Genomic DNA, 10,730 nt, shown 5'->3' on the forward strand with positions numbered 1-10,730 from the left:
AGTAGCTGCGTTCCAAAACTCAATTGTTCTACATGGTGTGAGAGTATTCCTCTGTAGACTATTGGAGCTAAAAACATTTCGTCCTTAAGCGAGACGTCCTTGTCAGTTTTTCGCCGGCTTGAACGAGCTCCCCCCGCTAAGTTCTGCTCTCGACCGACTGCGAGCAACTTTTTTCGTAATTAAGTTTGGTGGTTAAATCGGCGTGAATTCATGACAGGCAACGAAGCAATAGGTTGTTCGATTGTAGTTACATGCCATGATAAAAGCTATTTTTGCTTTTCCATTTCCGCCAAGTGTTATTACCTAAAGTACCCACTTCTCACTCGCATATACGCGTACTGATTTGTATTCTTGAAAATGTTTTCTTTGTTCAAAGAAATTTACATTTATAATAATAATAATAATAATAATAACTGTGCAGCGGGAACACTGAATTAAACTGGACGTTTTATGAAACACTAGCCTCTGCGACTTATAGCAATAACACGCAACGTGAGGGACATTCGATTAAGGCACACGATGAGTCCTTCGAATTGCTTGAAAAGAAAGGTAAAGTTTTAGACGGTAAACAAATCGGCACGTTTGGGGCGCGGTGGCATTCGAAAGTATGTTCGTTCGTATATTTGACCGATATAGCAGGCGCTCAATCCCAGGTAAAATTGATGTTTCATTTTTGCAAATAGTAAGCCTGATAGGAGGTCTTTAACGTAAATACATAACGGGTATTTTTGGCAAGTCGAGAAAGATTTATATTTCCATGTTAAGGTTGCCTGCTTCGTTCACATATTACTTGGGTCTTTTGTTGATGAACTTCAATCGACTTGAGAGTATAGAAGCAGTTTCTGCTAAAAGTGGATGGATTTCGTCGTATGTCAACTCAAATGTTATATTTAAAATGTGGCTTGACCGGTGCATCTTTCCTTATTACATGTGTCTCTGCTGTTAATACGCAGCTAGTAAGGACAAGGGCGACCATTTTAGCAGAATTTACCAGTCACTGTTTTGATCGTGCTGACCTTGCAGCTCTGGGCGACCTGCAACGGTATTCGCGCAACTGAAAATCGAAGCAGAGTAACAACCAAATTGTAAATCAACACGTAAGATAAAACGGAAGATTTTTTTGCCCCCTGCCCACATGCCGGGAATCTTCAGCCGGTGGATATGCCCGGATAGTGAGTGTGGTATCATTGCAAATAGAGCCGAAAAACGGACGAATTTTAGCCCACATAGACATTAAACGCCAATGGGAAGAATACGTCAGCTAAATTAAGTATATTCTATCCTAGATGTCCGTGCTGCTGCCCTGTCATTCGCAGCCAGTGTGATACAAGTTACCCGTGGCCACCCTGCGCGCGGGTATGTCTATCTTAAAGCCTATAGTAGTAGCAGCATCATCTGATGTTGTCCTGCTGTATATTCGTTAGTAGGCTTTTCCATACCCTTCACAGGTCAGCAATCTATCTTGATTTACCCTTTGTCTCGTATGGCCTGCCAGCACCGAACGAAGTCGACCCGAGCGCCGCAGAACGGATTGGTTCGATACGACAGAGCCCATCCAATCTAAAACCCGAGTCGTTGCTGCTGCTGGCCGAGAGGGAAAACTGCCAGGGGTTACGGCTACGATAGACACGAGTGAGTTAATAGTGACTTAATTTCAGCTACAACATCGTTAGAGAATGAAAAAGACCTTCACAGAACTTGAAATTGAAGCGGAAAGTGAAGCGCCGCAGTGGTTCAACGGCTAAACGTCGAAAATGGGGGTCTGTCGGAAAACTACCGGCTCGCTGGTGGCCAGCGTTCACGTCAGGTTTGTGACGTCGAAAGCATGTCATTCAACGATCCGATCATGTGCGGAATGTCAATATGTGTAACGGATCTGCGGACCCTTTCGATAGCCAGAGACGCTCATCCATTGCCAAGTGGAAGTCCTCTATTCTAAACTTATAGCATTACAAACCTTTCCGTTTTCACCAGTCACTTTCCTATTGAGGAATTTATTGAGATCGATAGATTTTTTGTCTGTATATAATTAAATACTTTATTCAACGAACTTGTATAGTAGGTGCGAGAAACAAATTGTCCTACAGAGATACATGCATACATTATATCCATCACATAACTAAATGAAAATAAAAACAACTCATATATGTAGTCCCAATTTAAGCTGGACAATATTTTGGTACGTTTCCAAGTACGATTTAAACAAAAGCTTAGGTATCCTAACAGCCAGCGTAAAGTCCTGCACCGTACTGGATGCGAGAAAAATTGGATGGCCTTGACATATTGGCCCCTGTTCAGATACTAGACGGTTGTAAATATCTCTTTTCTGAAACAGACGCCAATCGAAGAAACGACATAATTCTCTTGACTTCTACAATGATATCACAACAAGAATGCGTTTGTATCTACCTTGTCCTATTTCTTAGGTCTTCCTGGAATCCTTGCGTACTGCCGACTTTAGATAGTTCAGCACACATCTAAAACAGTCAGAGTACAAAAGAACGCAGGTTTGTTTATTTTGACTGAAGTGGATGGGCATCGGTGCAGCATAAGACATCGCAATGCGGTTTCCTAGTGACGCCTGTTTCGAAAAGCAACAGGATGACAAGCTAAGAGCAACGAAAGCTGCGTTATATAGGTGTCACAGAGGTGCGGTGTGCTGATATTAGCATACGGAAGAGGATACGAAAGGCGGAAGTATGTTAAACTAGACGAGCTTGAGGGTTCTGCTTTTTGTTTGCTCGGTCTTCATATGGCCTCTAAAAACCACAGTAATCGTCTAGTTTGAAGTATGTTAGTGGACCAGGCATACCGACATTCGCTAACAAGAAGATTGATGGGTCCGGATTGCCAATTGAACCTCGAAGTATATGTTTTTTGCTCTATGTACATTATGGCACACTTTAGGAAATTAAGCTGCTTCATACGACACCATTAGCTTTAATATGGACTTCGAAACACCAACATTTCTTTGAAAACGTCTACAAAACGATGTGTTGAAGGAAAACTCTCCGGATCTGGCATCAGAGCAGTGGCATCGAATTGCTACGACCATCTTGCCGACACCATGGAGGGTAGCGTGAAGCTTCATCAAAAACCGCGTTTCTATTCTTTTTCTATTTAAATTCAGCCGTCTGCTTCACTGTGCTGCCTCACTCTCTGAGAACAAAAGTTTGGACAGTCGAGTCAGCAGTGGTAACTAGCAAGAGAATTTATTCAAATAAATTTAAATCTAACACTTTTCTTTCCTCTGTTTCTTTGCCTCGGAGGCTTGTTTTAGTGTCTTTTGTGCTCTTCGTACTCGTAGCAGTATCTCCTTTTTATAATCAATAGCGCATTCTTGCTCTAGCTATCACAGTATCGAGAAACCCTCAAGCCATGTGGGAGAGTCTGGAAAGCAGACGATTAGAGAACTCCTAGCGAACCTCGCTCGGTCGCGGTTGAGACCTAGGACTAAGGAGGTAAATCGTGCGAACCGGAGTCCAGGGTTTGGCGGGTGGGTCGGGCCGGGCCAGGCCGGGGCAGGCCGATTTTTACAAAGAAAAAGCCCAAAAGCTTAGCATCTACCAGCTTCCATGGAACCTGAGGATTAGGAATGGGATAAGAGCAGGCTGCTTATTCTGTTCTCTAGACCAGTCTTGCCATTACTTTAAACTTTAGCGGCAAGAAACAGGAATGGAAGGTAGCTCAGTTCGCTGGCACCAGAAACACCATCGCCACCACACGCAAAATGGAGCGGCTCACAAGGGACGTGAGGCTCACTGTCGTTGCTCATGCCACACCACCGTGCTCGTTCCGCTGTCTCCGCCTGTCCGTGCTATTGCCGCTTCCACATGGATAGATAGCACGCATGATACACCCCCACGGTAGGTACCGCGGTATAGAACCTGTGAGAGCCTATCGGCCGTCGTGGTGGTAGTAATAACAAGAATTTTGATGATGAGGGTAATAGTCTTATCTTGGCGGCCGGATCGTTGCCTCCGATGCGAGTCTGCTCTTCGCTGCCCACAGGGATGCCATTTCATGGGCCAGTAATCCTCCCAGCCATCAACGTCGACAAAGATTAGAGAAGATAACGGTCAGAATAGAGGGTGCTTTACTCTATGAACATCGCAAGATCGATAGAATCCCGAAACTGAGCAGATTTGCAGCACGCGTATTTAAAGAGCTTTTTTTGCTTCAACTTTATGATGTTGAAATTCTCACTTCTGAGCTACGACATTATTGTCTCAAACCGAGATGCGTCTCACGTCGGAAGCACCTCATTGTTTCATACATCACAAGTACGTTCCTCGCAGATTCTACAGCCTTGCTGCATTGTGGAAGCCTACTCATGATGGTTACTCAAGTTGATCGTAAGACTCGGATAATACAAAAATTGGTAGCAATACAAGCCTTTGTCAAAAGCTAAGAGTTAGTACAAACCTCCATCTTCAATAAAGGCAAATCCGCCTGAATCCGATTGTTAAAATAAGCTATTATAGTAAAACATAGTTTATTGAAGGTGCAATTGAAAAGCTACCCTACGTCAATTTTTGAGTAAAAAGCTGTGATTTCAGTCAAGCTTCGAGCTAAATAGCCGGTTACTTAAAAAGCTTCGATATAAAAAGCTTTTTTCTTTATTATTCCAGCGCAGTTGTTTGATTGCGTTTCGTTCGTTCACTATTTTCTAGTGCTAGAAAGCATTACTAACTAGTAAGATGCTACACCTATATTTAGATTATCTTTATTTGCGGCAACCTTTATGTATATATATGCAGTTATATATATATATGCGATAATAATGTGTTGAAAAATGGGAAAAAAACAGGGATTCAATTTGAGTATAGCTTTTTGGTTCTTCTTCTATATATATATATATACAGAAGAGGAACCAAAAATATTCTACACAACTAAAACAGCAGTAGTGCCACAGAACAGCAACGTATAAAACGTGTACTGCTGAGCTGGGAATAATTTTGTAAAACCTAAGACTAGTCGTTCACAACTTATTATCTCCCCTTGGTCTATCTCATAGATATACGTATTTTATCACAGAGATTCATATTTGGAAGTGATTTCTATTCACGAAATGAGTTTCCGAGGGGTTAGTTTACAGTTGTTTACCTTAACATTTGTCATTTTAGATGTCAATTTAGGCAAGCTCTCCTCTCTGTTTTAAAAGTTCAATTAAATGGTTATAAGACTTAGGTAACCGAAAAGTTAACTTCTGAAGATCGCTCAAGACAACTTTAATTGCTATACTCCAACGCACAGCGTGCGCGAGTAAAGACGTTTGCCTTTCTTACGTTGCCCACCGCGGGCAAGACGATCCTGTGAAGGAGTATTTAAGAATTAACGTGGTCCAAATTGCAAACCTTGAACGATGCTGCTGTTGTAGTTGTTTTCTATTGCGCCAACAAATTGATATAGCAGTCCACGTCCAATTTCGAGCGCGCGATTTGAATGACTAAACTAAACTAAAACTAGAACTGGGAGAAAGACCTAAATGTTTAAAGCAAAAAATGTATATGCATAACGTGAGATTTGAAAAGTATATCCTATAAAGCGTTGATGCAAGGTAGGTAGTATAGTATCGTAAACATACAACGTTCGTTTAAAGATTTTCCCATTAAATGTACGCTGATGCGTAGGTGGATACCCTAGTAGTAGTATCTTTCCTGATTCTGCGGAAGGCTGAAGGATATGACGGCAAGGACCCATAGAACGGTTTTACGTCCGGCCTAAGTGTAAATTATCTATTTCAATTACTAAAGGTTAATAAATCTTAATTAACTTGTATTGGTAAACAGGAATCAAATAAAGCTTTGAAAATCGATTTATGTGCCCGACGGGGACGTACAAAATATATAGATAGATTGTAAATGACCATATTTTGTTTCAGCGTTCCTGTCAACTATCTCCTTGTTCATATCAATTTTCATATTTTGGTTAATAATTTAACTTGGCACTCTGTCATGTAGTGAATTATGGAATCCTTGTTCAACTGTTTTTACGTCGAACTGTCAAAGGACTAATCCCAGCGACGCAGATTTCGACTACATCTACTACCATGCACAAATTTTGGGGTCGGTCGTGAATGAACCATTTAGTAAACCATTTCTTTGGCCTACTATTGTGATTTTCGATACAACTCAACAGAACTTTATGAACCACTTGAGCCTATACTCTTAGCGTCTTCAGGGCCCAAATAACATGGCGTTCTGTCAATATTGTTATTTACTATTTGCTTTTAGGATTAAATAGAAAAAGCCGCCGGGTTTTTTCGCAGCGGTCCCTCCCAGTTCTTAGTGGCAACACAACCTCCGAAAGATAGTTGTTAGTTTGGGTCACTATGATCATACCATATTGATACAAGGGTCTCTTCGTTTGCCTTGTAGAGTTTGTCAATTACAGTCCAACTACAATTGCTCTAATGGTGCTTACGCGCGACCAAGTTCTACGTATTCTCTGTCGTATCTTTTCCGTTGCTATACAACAATTAACCGACAGCCTCGTGTAAGGTGATCAAAAAAAGCAGGGGAGGGACACACGAACGCTGCCGTAGGGCGAGAACGAGAACTACAGAGGCGCAGTCGGCGGCGATAAAATGAACAAATTACGCTTTAATGGGCACATATATGCAATAATAAAAGAAGCTCCCGAGTGCATTGCACGCTGCGTATTCTGCAGCAGTAGAGTTATTATGCATCGAAGGAATGCAAAGGTCGACGGAGCTCACCGCTGTGCAATAACACACTGGAAAAGCAAGATGTTGGACCGTGTGAGGACGGGATTTGAGCAAGAACAGAACAATCGTAGTTGAGAAAGAACAGAGTAATAAAGATAAATGAAAACGTTCTGGAAAATATTGTTCCTAAAACGCGGAAAGTGATTAAAGACGTCCTTCTAGAATACGGAACCTTGTTATCTCTTGCTCCGAAGAGAAGCTGCGGGCATGTGAAGCGTTCTCAGGCAGTGGTAAGATTAGCGAGAAACAAAACAGCCGCTCTACATTCATACGTATATTACCTGCCATTTCGTCTTCTCCGTTCGATTTCCTTGTCTAAGTCTTCGTAGTTCTCTAGGCTGCTAATTCCATCTGTGCAGCAGAGAAGCACAGGAAGCGTATAATTAAGCTCAGCTCTTGGGGAAAATCGGTTGGACCTACTGTGATCGTGAGGATAGGAAACGTTTTGCAGCAACGGGCTGCCCTAAACCTCTGCCGATTTTTCTAATCTAAAAAACCAGTCCCTTCTTCTATGCTCCTTCCTTCGCTCACTTTCCATCTTTTTCGCTAGCAGTGGCCTGTGTCTAGTAGCATGCGGTAATGGTAATAATCGGCTTGGAAGGCTCATGTTTTTAGAGGGAATAGTAAAAAACTTCCCGTTGGCTAGCATCGTCATCTTCGTTGAGCGCGCGCGTATCCGAGCTATATTCTTTACCAAACGAATCTTAACACGCCAGCCTTAACGCACCTATTATATAATTGTATGCCCCGTTCCTTTAACAGCACTCTGCACCCAGGCATATTAGCACGAGTCGAGCGGCTTCAACCTTTAGGCCTACAATTATTGGACCTAGTCGGGTGAAGTTGTGGAACATAACCCGAAGCTGAAATTGGATTTGCCTTAACTCTAGTCGTGCCGACCGTCTGACAACTCTAGTCATATATCTAGCTGTACTCTATATATATATATATATATATATACATATATATATATATATATATACATATATATATATATATACATATATATATATATATATTAGTCTGCGGCCAATTTAATTAAATTAGGTAGAGCAAGGTGTGAGGTGGTTCAATGAATCGTTCACAGATTCTACATCAGGATATTGAAATCTAAAATTATTTCTAGTAAGTATCCATATCCTTCGACTGGACCCCATAAGAGTGCGACGTCTCGCCTAGGCCCTCAAAATTTTACAGACCTGATGGGTTTCCGGATATTGAATTCGCATATAATCTGCGTCTGCAGAAGGACATACACGCCATACTGGCCAGCCAATAACCCCGTTAAGCGCGAACCGTCGAGAAGACATATATGGTAAACGAACAGATGGACCTTTAGACAAATTTTAGGGTATGTAGGTATAGTCTACTGGCAAGTGTTATTTTTGCACGCTCTAATTCATTATATTATAAAGCACAGTCTTGTAAATCTTTATTAGCTATTTATGAATAACAAATATAAACAGACAAGTTCTGCATTATTATTACTGCATTATTAATATATCCTATTACGTAGAGTTAAAGATGTACTAAAATCATAGATAGGCTAAAATATCTGTATAGAACTAGAATATGTAGCGTACCAAAAATTTATGACACACAGGTATCGTATGCGCGCCGACGAAATCGTACACGTTCCTATAAAATTCTAGTTTAGGCATTCCGAAGCATCAGTACGCGTCCCTGCAGGACTAATTTAACACCTTATTGAAAGTGAGAAGTATCAACACTTGGTTTTGGCAATTGTCTTACTCAAATGTCAGTACTCTTCTGTTTCTCTTTTCGCCTCTGTGTTTTACACATAGAACAGAAAGAAGAACATGGCAGCCCGCGGCGGCGTAAGCTGTTCATATTCAGAACTAATCTTTTACGCAATCGAGTTGCCTGTCAGAATTTTAAATAAGTGTGCCGACTGTAATTATTAACTTAATAAGTATTTCAACTTCTTACTAAGAGCTCAAGGACTCCCAACTGTCGAACGCGAAGACACTGCTCGGTCGAGACTAGTACCAATTCAACATACGTAAACCTTCTACGTTTCGAGTTTTTCGTCCTGTACCACCACTAGGTATTCCATCATACGGCGGCCTTTCAGCACGAAGATGCAAATTTCGACTACAATGTGTCCTTAAGATTAGCAGGCAAATACGTTATCCACTAGGCTATCGTGAGGACCAACATACGTAAAGTTATCTACAATCACATGTTGGCATGCGCAACCCAGATGTAGATACAGGTATTCGCATGGATTCGGGGTTCCGGCAATAAAAAGCTCTGCTAGCTCATAAGTGTCTTATTTACTAGAAATAATCTTACTTCTATAAACATTATAATTATTGAAAAGATAAGAGGAACTAACTCACCTGTTTGTTTTTTCCTGACTGTGTCCTGTGAGTACACGAGCTACAGCAGCCATTTTCGATAGATGTCACTCTGCCTGAAAATTTTCTTACTTTCTCTTAACTGTGAGTTCTGTACAATGAGAAGTATATTCAAGGTTACTTTAGTAAACCTAAAATTTTGATAGATCTAGTCGTCTGTTAGGCAAGTTTCCGAGCAGGATTCGACGTACACCTTCCATGTTGCTCTTTTAGCTGATAAAGAATATCTTTTTAACTGATCCACACGAACATAGAGGACGGTTTCATCCCAGGGATACTAACCTACAAATTACGCTTCGTAGTCTACATAGCGGCCCATATATATTGTGGCAGTTATAAATTGCCTAATCAAGTGCCGTTCAAAAAATCTGTATTGGAATTGGCTGCTCTCTAACTTCCTTTCATAGTTAATGGGATCAATCATCGGTCATATTTATAAAAAATATTTTACAAGCATAGAGTTTACTAGGGACGTACTTATTCTTTTAAATTGTTACTTCGAAGTACGCTACTGTTTGCAACGCGCATTTTCATGTCATGCAACGTGCATGAATCCGTCACTCTGCTCACAACGACTACTTATATTAAATTTGACAGTATCTTCTGATCGAACTGAAGAGCTGCTTTTAGAGCAGTAAGCACGTATGCACGCGCTGATACACGCTTTGTCCTTGTGTTTCGGCCAATCGACCCTACCCAGCGGCTATTTCAGGCTTACGCTTCTTTGATTTCCGGTTAGCGCGGTACCACCGAGAACGACCCACTGATTGGCAACCGTAAATCTTTAATCATGGCCTTCACACACGAGGTTTAAGGCTCTAACCACTAGCGAATGCAAGCTCACTTAAACCCCCTCGAAAAACGAACTTCGTGGCTGTTGCTGTTCCGCGGCTACAAGTACCGAGCCGGCGCTAATTGTGCCAGTCACAAAAATCGTATTGTTCCTAGAAGAGGAAAACTTAAGGAACCGCTGGACAGATAAACAGCAGCAATAAAAAGCATAATAACTGCGGGGGAACTTGCTTACTGCCTTCAGGGGCCTTCGTTAAAACAATAGAAGATACCACCTATTCTGTCCTTTCTCTATCGCAGCTTTTTTTGCCTTCAAAATCCTTGCAAAAGGCAACTGAAAGAAAGTTACTCCTAAAAAAAAAAGTGCCGATACCAAACGTTTGGCAGTGAATTAAAGCACAAACAAAAGTAAAAATAAGAGTGCAAAAAATTATATTGTGGTGATACGTCGTGAATCTGGACGTCATATTTTATCATTATGCGGGGAGGTAATTATTGAAAATCAATACGGAGCTAAGAATAACTTGAGAAACCTAGCGGCTTTAGGGGCTGAAACGGGTGACTGTTTTGCTGTATAATAGGTACATTTATGGGAACTAAAGCATCAAAAAGGTGTACCTGATTGGTATAATTAGGTGCGCCTTGGCTGCCTTTTTTTGGAGCAGTCCATTCGAAAAATCCAATATATTCTTAACATAAATTTCAAAATAACCATTTTCTTAAGTGACCATTTAATGAACATATATTTAGCCTAACTTTGATTTATTTAGGCCTAATTTGTCTTCATCTGCAACAACGATAATAAAATTAGACAACTGATACCTGAA

The sequence above is a fragment of the Varroa destructor genome, unplaced genomic scaffold (genome assembly GCF_002443255.2).
Source record: "Varroa destructor unplaced genomic scaffold, Vdes_3.0 BEIS01000007.1, whole genome shotgun sequence".
Lineage (NCBI taxonomy): Eukaryota > Metazoa > Arthropoda > Arachnida > Mesostigmata > Varroidae > Varroa > Varroa destructor.